Source organism: Suricata suricatta, chromosome 3, assembly GCF_006229205.1.
Source record: "Suricata suricatta isolate VVHF042 chromosome 3, meerkat_22Aug2017_6uvM2_HiC, whole genome shotgun sequence".
Classification (NCBI taxonomy): Eukaryota; Metazoa; Chordata; class Mammalia; order Carnivora; family Herpestidae; genus Suricata; species Suricata suricatta.
The window spans coordinates 133639441-133652327 of record NC_043702.1 but is presented as its reverse complement, the minus strand read 5'-3'; the positions used below and the strand labels follow the sequence as shown (position 1 = coordinate 133652327).

The 12887-nt window shown below is 38.9% G+C and overlaps 1 pseudogene; it reads right to left on the bottom strand.

Moving 5' to 3' along the window:
- Nucleotides 1-12153: 12153 nt before the first annotated feature.
- LOC115287098 lies at nt 12154-12882 on the bottom strand (annotated as a pseudogene).
- Between the last annotated feature and the right edge of the window lie 5 nt (nt 12883-12887).

Below are 12887 nucleotides of genomic sequence, written 5' to 3'. Positions count from 1 at the left end.
AAAAAAGCATATGACATAGTTCTTACCCTCAATGAGCTTACAGTTTAGTCGAAGGCACACATCTCTACACACGCACAATACAGACATTAGATAACTATTTAGACTACCTCTCATCCATAGAAATCAAATATGACATGTAATTTTAAATTTTCTAAGAGCACATTAAACACATAAAATGGTGAAATTAACTTTAATGATTATTTTTACCTAATATATCTTAAATGTTATTTCAGCATGTAATTAATATAAAAATTAAAAGCAAAGTATGTTAGGTTCCTCATTTCATACTAAGTCTTCCAACTCCAGTGTATATTTTATACTCATAGTGCATCTCAGTTCAGATAAGCCATATTACAAGCACTCAGTACCTCTATGTGGTTAGTGAATGCCATATTGGATTATGCAGAGTTAGTATGGAATGACATGTTGAGTGAATTTTAAAGTTTTGGTGAAAAGAACAGGAAGGAGGTAGAAATTTGGTCAAAAATGGATCTAGAGAACTATAGTATAAACTTCTTGATAGCTGTGGGGTTTTAGTATGGTGCTTCCAAGAGCATCTTTTAAATTACCTTTTTTTGTTTAGGAGGAACATCATCATCATCATCAACACAAATGATTACAGCTCACCTTGCTGCAAGGCAGAATACACCACAGGAAGAAAGACAGCCAGAGACGGGGAACTCAAGCAGAACAACAGAGGAAGTTAGTCCATGGAAATAGGCACAAGGTCAGAGATAGCCCATTTGTTCATGGGCCAAACTTTCATCTTATTTCCAGTAAGGGTTACCAAGTCTTGGGGTTTGTCATTGATTTACCAAAACAAGGCTCACAGAAGATGGAAAACAACATTCTAATTTCTTTGTTTGAAAGGATATATATACTTTATTTCTCTTGGCACACCAGCCTATAATTTTCCTCTTAGAAATTTTCTAAAATGTGAGCTTTATACCTCATTGCATAATTATGACTTAGGTTTCACAGTCTATATAATTGATTTCAGGTACTTTTGGCTATTGCATTTCAACAGCTGCAAATTTATTTTTCTTTTGGAAACTTTTGGCAAGGTAGAAGTATATACTCACCTTACCTCTGTTATACCTATTTTTTTCCTTATGACTGTGCTATTAACTCATACCCATGGCCAAGGACAGAACTCAAGAGCTCTGCGTCTGGTTTTTTTTCCATAGATCATTTCTCTTCTAAACCAGAATATGCATGCCCCAATTAGGAGCTAACCTTTGCTCCCTCTTGTTCAGAAATCTTAATTCTGCAATTTTGGAACTCCATGGTAAATCTCAAAATTCCCTGTGAGAGATAAAGCTATCTGACCACTGAATATTCTTGCTCCCTTCCTACAATGTGGGGTGTTGCTAGGACCACACTTCCCAGCCACTCAGTGACTGCATTTGGGCCAGTGAAAAGTGTGTGGAAGTGATGTACACCACTTCATGACAAGGCCTATAGAAATTTCCTACTACTCCTCACCCTTCCTTTTTCCATATCTGCTGGCTGAATACAGAGGACTGTGAGGCACTAGAGAAGGACAAAGTCACAAGATGAAAGGAGTCACATCTGAAAGACCAGGTAGAAGACTTATGAGTATGGGAAAAATAACTTTCTTTTGTGTTAAGCCAATAAGATTTAGATTTATCTTTTAAATCAGTTAGTATATATTGATTGTCTGCCAGGCCTCCAAGAGGACCCTGGAAGCTCATGTAAATTCAACACTTGGCCATCAACATTAATGTGACAAATTACCTGAAGGGTTAAGTTGATTTCTCCCAACCAATTCCCTTCTCTGCTTTTAGTGTCTCAAAGTCTAGAATTATTTTCATGTGCCCTGTTCAAGCCAGTGTTTCTAGGTCCCAGGAAACTAAATTCACAAAGGCTACCTTATAATTAATTATAGATAGAGAGAAAAGGAACTTGATGGTCCTGAAACTTATCATTCTCATTGGGAGTCCTGCTTCATTTTGGCTACAATCTTCCATTCATGGAAACCATGTTTTTTGTTTGTTTGTTTGTTTGTTTGTTTTAATTTATTTTTTTAAATTTAAATCCAAGTTAGTTAACATATGGTGTAATAATGATTTCAGGAATAGAATTTAGTGTTTCATCACTTACATATAACACCCAGTGCTCATCCCAATAAGTGCCTTCCTTCCTCAATTCCCCTTCACCATCTTGCCCATCGCCCAACCCAACACCCTTCCAGCATCCTTCAGTTTGTTCTCTGTATTTAAGAGTCTCTTATGCTTTGTTTCCTTCTCTGTTTTTAATCTTATTTTTGCTTCCCTTCCTCTATGTTCATTCATTTTTTAACAGTCTCTCTCTCTCTCTTATATTTACATTCAAGTCAGCTAGCATATAGTGAAATAATGATTTCAGTAGAATTCAGTGACTCATCGCCTATGTATAACACCCAGTGCTCATCCCAACAAGTGTCCCCCTCAGTGTCCCTTGTCCATTTAGACCATCTCCCTCTCCCCTCCAGCAACCATAAGTTTGTTCTCCATATTTAAGAGTTCCTTATGTTTTGTCTCCCTCCCTGTTTTTATATTAGTTTTGCTTCCCTTCCATTATGTTCATCTGTTTTGTATCTTAAATTCCACATGACTTAAGTCATATGGTATTTGTTTTTCTCTGACTGACTAATTTCGCTTAGCATAGTACACTCTAGTTCCATCCACTTTGTTGCAAATGGCAAGGTTTCATTCTTTTCAATTGCCAAGTAGTATTCCATTGTGTATATATACCACATCTTCTTTATCCATCAGTTGATGGATCAGTTGATGGACATTTGGCCTCTTTCCATAATTTGGCTATTTTTGATAGTGCTGCTATAATAAACATTGGGGTTCTTGTACCCCTTTAAATCAGCACTTATGTATCCTTTGGATAAATACCTAGTAGTACAATTGCTGTGTTGTAGGGCATTGTATTTAATTTTTTAAGGAACCTCCACACTGTTTTCCAGAGCAGCTACACTAGTTTTCATTCCCACCAGCAGTGCAAGAGGGTTTCTCTTTCTCTGCATCATTGCCAACATCTGTTGTTGCCTGAGTTGTTAATTTTAGCCACTCTGACCAATGTGAGGTGATATCTCATTGTGGTTTTGATTTGTCTTTCCCTGATGATGAGTGATGTTGATCATTTTTTTCGTGTGTCTGTTGGCCAAGTGGATATCTTCTATGGAAAAGTATCTATTCATGTCTTTTGCCCATTTCTTCATTGGATTATTTGATTTTGGGATGTTGAGTTTGATAAGTTCTTTATAGCTTTTGGATACTAACCCTTTATCTGACTGTCATTTGCAAATATCTTCTCTCATTTCATTGGTTGCCTTTTAGTTTTGTTGATTGTTTCCTTTGTAGTACAGAAGCTTTTTATCTTTTTTTTTAATGTCTTATTTCTTTTTGATACAGAGAGAGACAGAGCATGAGAGGGGGAGGGTCAGAGAGAGAAGGAGACACAGGACCGGAAGCAGGCTCCAGGCTCTGAGCCAGCTGTCAGCACAGAGCCTGATGTGGGGCTCGAACCCACGAACATGAGATCTGACCTAAGCCTAAGTCGGAGGCTTAACCGACTGAGCCACCCAGGCACCCCAGAAGCTTTTTATCTTGATGAGGTCCCAATAGTTCATTTTGCTTTTATTTCCTTTGCCTTCAGAGACATGTCATGTAAGAAGTTGCTGTGGCTGAGGTCAAAGAGGTTGTTGCTTGTTTTCTCCTCTAGGATTTTAATGACTTCCTGTCTTATGTTTAAGTCTTCCATCTATTTTGAGTTTATTTTTGTGTATGGTATAATAAAGTGATCCAGTTTCATTTTTCTGCATGCTGCAGTCCAGTTTTCCAAACACCATTTGCTGAAGAGACTGTCTTTTTGTTTCCATTGGATATTCTTTCTTGCTTTGTCTAAGATTATTTGGCCATACATTTGTGGGTCCATTTCTGCATTCTCTGTTCTTTACATTGATCTATGTGTCTGTTTTTGTGCCAGTTCCATACTGTCTTGATGATTACAACTTCATAATACAGCATGAAGTCTGAAATTGTGATGAAATGGAGCCACAAATCTTAATGAGATATAGTGTTTCTCTTCAGTGACTAGTGTTGGATGACCCAAAACTAATGCCAGCTATATTGGATTTCCCTTGCTGCATAAAAAAATTAACATAAATTTAGGAGTTTAAGCAGAACAGACTTATTATCTCACAGTTTCCATAAGTCAGGAATTCAATATAGGTTAACTGAGACCTCTGCTCAGAATCTCACCAAGCTTAAATGAAGGAGTTGGCTGGGGCTGTGATTCTCATTTGAGGCTCAGGGTCCTCTTTTAAGCTTACTGGCTATTGGCAAAATTCATCTCTTTGCAGTTTTAGGACTGAAGCTCTTAGTTTCTTGCTGGCTGTCAGCCAGGACTGCTCTCAGCGTCTGGAGGTTGATCACAGTTTCCTGCCATGTGACTCCCACAGGAAGATCACAACATGGCTGCTTGCTTTTTTCTAGGCCAACAGAAGAAGCATATCCTTGATGATTAATGAAGACCTCACCTGACAAAGTCAGACAATCCAGGACAGCCCCTCTTTTCACTAATTCAAACTCAGCTAGTTAGTAACTAATCATGGGACTGATAAACCATTATATTCATTGGTCCCATTGAAGGGGAGAGGATTATACAGAATGTGTACACCAGGGGTAGGAATCATGGGAACCATCTTAGAATTCTGCTTACCACACCACCCAATTCTCCTATAAGTTGCAATATATCGTGTATATCTTTGTTTTTTTTTCTCATTATTGTATTGTTAACCCTGCATAGTACCTGGAAAATAATAGCTATTTAGGATTTTTTCTTTTCTTTTTCTTTCCTTTCCTTTTAATTTATTGTCAAGGTAGCTATTATTCAGTGTATATAGTGTGCTCTATTCATTGCTTACATACAACACCTGGTGCTCATCCTAACAAGTGCCTTCCTCAATGCCCATCACCCACTTCTTCCCTCCCTTAACCCCACCCCCATCAAACCCCAGTTTGTTCTCTGCAATCAATAGTCTCTTATGGTTTGCCTCCCTCTCTGTTTGAAACTATTTTTCTCCTTCCCTTCTGCCATGGTCCTCCATTAAGTTTCTCAAGTTCCACATATGAGTGAAAAGATATGATATCTGTCTTTTTTTGACTGACTTCTTTCACTTAGCATAACACCCTCCAGTTCCATCCATGTTGCAAATGGCAGGATTTTATTCTTTCTCGTTGCCAAGTAGGATTTCAGTGTATATAAACCACATCTTCTTTATCTATTCATCAGTTGATGGAATTTGGGCTCTTTCCAAAATCTGGCTACTGTTGAAAGTGCTGCTATAAACATTGGGGTACATGTCCCCCTATGTATCAGCACTCCTGTATCCTTTAGATAAATTCCTAGTAGCGCTATTGCTGTGTTGTAGGGTAGTTCTATTTTTAATTTTTTGAGGAACCTCCACACTGTTTTCCAGAATGACTACACCAGTTTACATTCCCACCAGCATTGCAAGAGGGCTCCCATATATCCACTTCCTCGCCAACATCTGTTGTTTCCTAAGTTGTTAATTTTAGCCACTCTGACTGATGTGAGATGGTATTTCAGTGTAGTTTTGATTTGTATTTCCCTGATGATGAGTAATGTTGATTATCTTTTCATATGTCTGTTGGCCATCTGTATGCCTTTTATGGAAAAGTATCTATTCATGTCTTCTACCCCTTTCTCTATTGGATTATTTATTTTTCATGTGTTGAGTTTGATAAGTTCTTTATAGATTCTGTATAGTAACCCTTTATCTGATATGTCATTCGCAAATAACTTCTCTCATTCCATTAGTTGCCTTTTAGTTTTGTTGATTGTTTCCTTTGCAGTGCAGAAGCTTTTTATCTTGATGAGGTCCCAATAGTTTATTTTTGCTTCTATTCTCTTGCCTTCGGAGATGTGTCAAGCAAGAAACTGCTGTGGCTGAGCTGAAAGAGGTTGTTGCTTGTTTTCTTCTCTAGGGTTTTGATGGTTTCCTGTCTCACATTTAGGTCTTTCATCCATTTTGAGTTTATTTTTCTGTATGGTATAAGAAAGTGGTCTAGCTTCATTCTTCCGCATGTTGCTGTCCAGTTCTCCCAGCACCATTTGCTGAAGAGACTGTCTTTTTTTCATTGGATACTCTTTCCTGCTTTGTCAAAGATTAGTTGGTCAGACATTTGTGGATCCAATTCTGGGTTTTCTATTCTATTCTATTGGTCTCTGTGTCTGTTCTTGTGCCAATACCATACTGTCTTGATGATGACAGCTTTGTAGTAGAGGCTAAAGTCTGGGATTCTGATGCCCCTGTTTTGGTTTTCTTTTTTTTAACAAAACTTTGGCTATTTGAGGTCTTTTGTGGTTCCATACAAATTTTAGGATTGTTTGTCCTAACTTTCAGAAGAATGCTGGTGCAATTTTGATTGGGATTGCATTGAATTTGTAGATTGCTTTGGGTAGCATTGACATTTTAACAATATTTGTTCTTCTAATCCATGAGCATGGAATGTTTTTCCATTTCCTTGTGTCTTCTTTGACTTACTTCATAAGTTTTCAGCATACAGATTTTTCACATACAGATCTTTCACAGCTTTTGTTAGGTTTATTCCTAGGTATTTTATGGTTCTTGGTGCAATTGTACATGGGATCTGTTTCTTCATTTCTCTTTCTGTTGCTTCATTATTGGTGTATAAAAATGCAACCAATTTCTGTACATTGATTTTATATCCTTCAGCTATTTAGGATTTTTGAATACATTAATTAAATCCTTTGGATGTCTTTTTTTAATGTTTATTTACTATTGAGACAGAGAGAAACAGAGCATGAGTAGGGGAGGGGCAGAGAGAGAGGGAGACACAGAATCTGAAGCAGGCTTCAGGCTCCTTGCTGTCAGCACAGAGCCTGACATGGGGCTTGAACCCATGAACCATGAGATCATGACCTGATCCTAAGTCAGATGCTTAACTAACTGAGCCACCCAGGTGCCCTTCCTTTGGTTGTCTTGATTGAAGTTGGAAGATCCCCTCAATGTATTACCCACTTGTTTGGAAATTAGTCTCCTTCATTAGGTGTTCACTTTTGTGAAATTTGGTTGTAGTTTTTCTCTTGTCACTGTTCCAAATATGTGGGGGGAGAATTGTATATAAGGATTCTGGCCTCCTGTATACTTCCTCCACTGATGTTTCAGACAAGATCCCACTAGAAAATAGATGGAACACACATTGGGATAGTTCAAGAAGGGTTTAATAAAGGTACTTCTTATACAGATGTGGGCAGGGTGCAAGAAGATCACAAGAGATATCGGAGTAACAGTAGGAGCTGTTATTTCCTCTAGGCACCAAAGGACCTAAGACAGGAGAAATTCTGGTATATGCAAGAACAGTGTAGTGGGTTGAATGGTGGCCCCTAAAAAGATATTTCCAAGTCCTAACCCCCAAGACCCTGTGACTGTGACCTTATTTGACAAAAGGGTCTTGGTGGACATAATTAAGTGAAAGGTCTTGAGATGAAATCATCTTGGTTTTAGGGTAGGGTCTAAATCCAATGACAGGTAAGGTTTTAAGAGAAAGTCTAAAGGCAATTTGAGATACAGAAGCACACAGAGGAGAAGACAATGTAAAGATGGAAGCAGAGGTTGGGATGATGTATCTATAAGCCAAGGAATGCCAAGGGCTGCCAACAGTCATCAGAAGTTGAGGGAGAGATGTGGGACAGATTCCCCTTCAGAGCCTCCAGAAGGACTCAGCACTGCCTTCACCTTGACTTTGGACTTCTGGCATCCAAAACTGTGAGACCATAGATTTCTTTTTTAAGCCACTTAGTTTGTGGTAACTTGTTATGGTAGCCTAGGAAACAGATACTGATGGTGTCATGGTGGCAAGGTACTGCCAGCCTGAGGTGACCCCAGAGAAAAAAAAAGAAGAAAAACCCTAATCTCACTCTCTAAACCACGTTCCTGTTGGGGCTTATCATTGACCAAAGGTTGCCTGAAGCCAGAGGCTAAGGAGCTCAATGATGTGGTGCAGACCAGGGCAGTTTCCTGAGAGAGAGAACAGGATGGAGGTGAAAGGTAGATTTGGAGAGGCAAACTGAAGATAAACACTATATCTTGTTTAGGTTACAGGTAGAGTAACCATAAGTTCCAATGTGTCTGTGGCGGTTTGGTTTTTACCTGTTGTCTCAATGCAAGTATTAATTTTTCCTTTTCTTTTTCAAGGGTTCAAGTTTGAATGAAAAACTATATGGTCACATTAGTTATAGGTTAAAATCCAATTGGATTAGTACTCAAATATATAGAGAGTTTTCTGTACAATATGTTAAGTGAAGCAAGTCACCACACCATCAGAATGCCATCTCTCCCGACTGCTTGTGGTCCTGACTGTTCTTGGTAGGTGTAAGAAGAAAAAGTAAGACCTTCTGAAGTTAACAAGAATATTATTGTCTCCAAAACCTGTATCATACACCCCCCCCCTATTTTCTGAAGTTAGCTTTTTTCACCTCATCTTGGAGACAATTTTTGTCAGGACATACAGATCTCCCCTATTCTTTTTAAGTCCCAAAGAGTACTCCATAATTTATTTAACCATTTCCCTACTGATAAACATTTATTATTTAAAGTTTCTGGTGGAAAAAAATACTTTAGTGACCATTCTTGTATAGACTCTTTGTATAGATGTGTAAGTATTTCTAGAATAGATACTGTATCAGAGTTCTTAGCTACACACAACAAGAATCTACTCTGGCTAGTTTAAGAGAAGAAATTTATTCAAATAGATAAATTAGTTCACAGAACCATTAGTATGGCTGGAGAAGAAGAATTCAGGTTTAAGTATGAAGGACCAATGTCCAGAATTGCACTGTTGAAATGGGCTTAGGTTGCTGCTTTTGGCACTGACCCCAGAACTATGGGGCAGACCAGTGTGATGATGAATGCAGGTTCCTGTCTTTACCACTGGTCTTCTACAGAATAGAAACCCCATGCACAGCCAACTTCCTTGCATTGCTCACTTGAGAGTTGAAGTCTTAAGTGGGTGTGTCTAACTGGTCACATGCCTGTACCCTAGCAGCTACAAGGGAGGCCAGGGATTAAAAATCAAAATCTAGCAGGAAGGCAAGCCTGATAAAGTGGAAATTGTTCAAATGTTGGGAAGCTCTTTCAAAGATGGTGATAGACTCATGACAGATGCCTACTGCAGACAGCAAATTGTGGAACTTTTTGGCACCCCCTGCCAAACTGACTTCAAAGAAACGTAGACCAATTTACATTGCCACCTGCCGTGTATGGTAATTCCCTACATCTTTTTCCCTACATCATCTCCAACAATGGATAGTATTATTTCTTTATTGACAATTCTTGCAACCTGACGTTAAATAAAGATCCTACTTTTTAAAAATCTGCTTTTTCTCAAAATTGATTAACCATTTAAAAATGTTTATTAGCCATTTGTTTTTCTGAGACATAATCATTTATATCTTCTGCCTGCTTTTTTTATATTAGGTTGCTGTTTTGTTTGAACATCTCTGTATATTCTGAGCATCAGATTATATTTTTCTGTTCCATAAGTTGAAAGTATTCTTTACAGTACCCCTTTTATCTATTTTGCTTATGTCTTTTAGTTAGGGGAAATTTAAATGAAATGGCTAATATTTTCACTTTTTTTCTCAGAAAAATTTTTATGTCTTTTAGTATAAAATACTCTCCTTCAACCCCTTCAAAACATTTTTAAGGGTTTCTTGCTCATGTTTATTTTTTAATCTATTATTCTTTGTGTATGTATGTTGAATGAAATAGAAACTAAGCTATTGTTGTTTGTTTTTCCAAGTGAGAGCCAATTATTCCTCACATTTTTTTGAAGAGCCCATTCTTAACATGCATTTAATTTTTTCACTACGTATTTCTGTTTCTGGAGACTCTGTTACACTACACAATGTTGATTTAAGGCTCTACGATGGTACTTGTTTGCTCCTACACCACAGATTTAATGACTGAATACTTATAATGTATTGTGATAGCTGGTAAGGCAATTTTTTCCTCCTTTTTTTCTTCTAGGAAAAAAGAACACCTAGGGTCTTCTCTCTGTTTCTTTCCCAGATATCTTTTAGAAGGAGTTTGCCAAATTCCGTTAAAATAGCATGGAAATTTTTTGATTAGGAGTACATTTAATTTAAATAGATTTCTGGAGTGCCTGGGTGGGTCTGTCTGTTAAGTGTCAGACTCAGTTTTGGCCCAGGTTGTGATCTCACGATTTGCAGGATTGAACCCCTTGTCAGGCTCCACATTGATAGCAAGGAGGGTACTTGGGATTCTCTCTCTCTCTCCCTCTCTCTCTGCCTCTCCCCCACTCACTCTCTCTAAATAAATAAATTATATAAATAAATAAATAAATTTCTGTAAATTTTAGTATATTGCCCAGAAGGTATGTTTTATGGTGTATTATGTTAGGATAAATTCATTTATTATTAGAGATTTCCTCAGCAGTTTAGAACTAAGGTGCAAGTAACTTGTTAAGCCCAAGAGTTGTTATCTGTATTTCTTCATCATTTACCATGATTATATTAAAACTGGCAATAAAAAAATAATGGGAAAATACTCAGGAACTAGGTGTAACAGGAGAAACAAAAAGGATTACAAATACTCAAAGAAACTCAAAGAAACATGTGGTCCCAGGCTTTGCTCTGACCTGTACCTAGAAATGAAAGCCCCAGCCAGAAGTGCAGGGGCCCATTAGCCTCTTCATACCCCAAGGAGCCAAGGGGGTAGAGACAAATACACTCTAGGAGGAGGGGGTGGGTAATTGCACTGTTCTACTCATGCACAGTGGGTCTCCTCATGCCTACTTTCTACTCATTTCCTTATCTGGGCCAGTCAACCCCTCCTCTGCAGAGAGGTCAGTGGAGCCCAGATGACAGAAGCAGGGACTTGACTTTCAGACTTGCCAGCTTAAGTTTCTAACCTGCCTCTGGTTCGCCATGAATCTTTGGGCAAATTAGCCCTTCGGAGACTTAGTTGTAGAAACCTCTGGAAAGCCAACAGGGGGTACCTTATGCAGATATACTAAGCAATAACATACGGAGAAACATTTTCAAATAGGTCAGTGTTTAATTTCACACACAGATCAGGAAGTGAGTGGACACACTGCTTAGATGATTTGGACTTTAGACTGTAGATGCCTTTCTGAGAGTTCACAGAGCAGTCAAACATTATATTTAGGAGACACAGGAAACAGGCTCTGAAAGCAAGTGAAACTTCATTAAGTATCAACCACATAGAGGACAGTGTTATATCCTGGAAAATGCAAAGCAAATTGGGTAACTAGGATATGACAAATTCTCCATCTTAGTGAGGCAAAACTTCCCCATGAAAAATAGGACAGCGCTGAATGTATCAGCAGCCTGGGGAAAATAACAAAGCCCAATTAGATGAGCAGTGCAAGGAGATTTAACGCTGGGTATAAAATAACTGTGTACTAAATATGTGACTGGCACTGGCTTTTTCTAAATTGTACACCTTATTTGGCAAAGGCACGAGAGTAGTACATGATAAATTAGGATCCACTAGATTGCTGGTTGGACAGGTGGTAGTTAAATGAGTACCTTATAAGCACCTTGCTTTGGCTAGATTAGAATTCAGGAATAAGACATGTGGTGACATTTAAGGAAAATTTGGCTTAAGGAAACTTGAAAAATTGTGATACAAAATTACTGGTTTTTAGTTTATGCGCAAAATTTGAAATGATATGAATCTACCCAAATTAAAAATTATACATGAGATTCTTATCACTTCTAAGAGGGGAGATAAGTGAATTGTACCACATCTGTTTCCACATGGTGTTGTCACTTAACTTAGAAAACAGAAACACCCAATATTGCAGTTTGACTTCTGAGAAGTCTTTATTTTTCGGGTAAAAGCCTGGAGAAGTAGCTGGTGACATGACTGCTAGACTCTGCTCTCCTCCCTTTGAAGGCCTGCCTTCGATTGTATCTTCTGCCCCCCATGGCTTTTCTTCCACACTTACCCACTCCCCTGGTGCTCTCCCTACCACCCCACCAATCCCATCAGCATCTCCTTCTCAAGTTCCTCTCTCCTCGTTACCTCAGCAATTAGAAAGAAGTTCAATGGCAGGAGATGTACCAGCAGATGGAGACTAACTGCTCTTCTTCATGGCCATTACCTTCACTGGGGACCAAAAGGGCTACAGTGCACATGTATGAGTGAACACACAAGGAGGAAGATGAGGGAACAGTGTGCCAGGCATTGTAGGCCCTGTCTCAGGAAGAGCTCTTTGAATGGAGAAGAGCCTGGTCATCTTTCTCAGACTGTTCCACTTCCCGCAGTAATTTGTAGAGAGGTCCTCCAGCACTCTTGTGATATGGAGCTTCTTTGGATCCCATCAGCTCCAAGCTGGGACGGTAACAATGATGCCACAAGGAAGAGATTCCATAGATGCCCAGCAGACACAAAGCATTGATCATCACATGCCAACAGAAGAAGGTGGTGATAAACATGGTGTCACTGATGTCATCATCCTGCCATGGGTAGCCGGTGACTGGTCTGTACAGAATAAAGCCTCCCTGTATCAGCCAGGAGCCCATTATCAGAAACAGGAAAGTCTCAATCAGCAAGAGGTGAAATGTGTCAGGAGTCCACAGCTGTATGGTCAACACGAGCATCAACAGGAATACCACCACGATGAGCAGATAATGAATCTGAAGCTCTATCCCTGTAGAGTCCCGGACATGTGACATCAAGAGCAGTAGGAGCACATAGAAGGTCAGGACCGAGGTGCCCTTCTCTAGGACCACACACCTCTGAGGTAGCAGGTTCTTGCTCATGACATCTACACAGC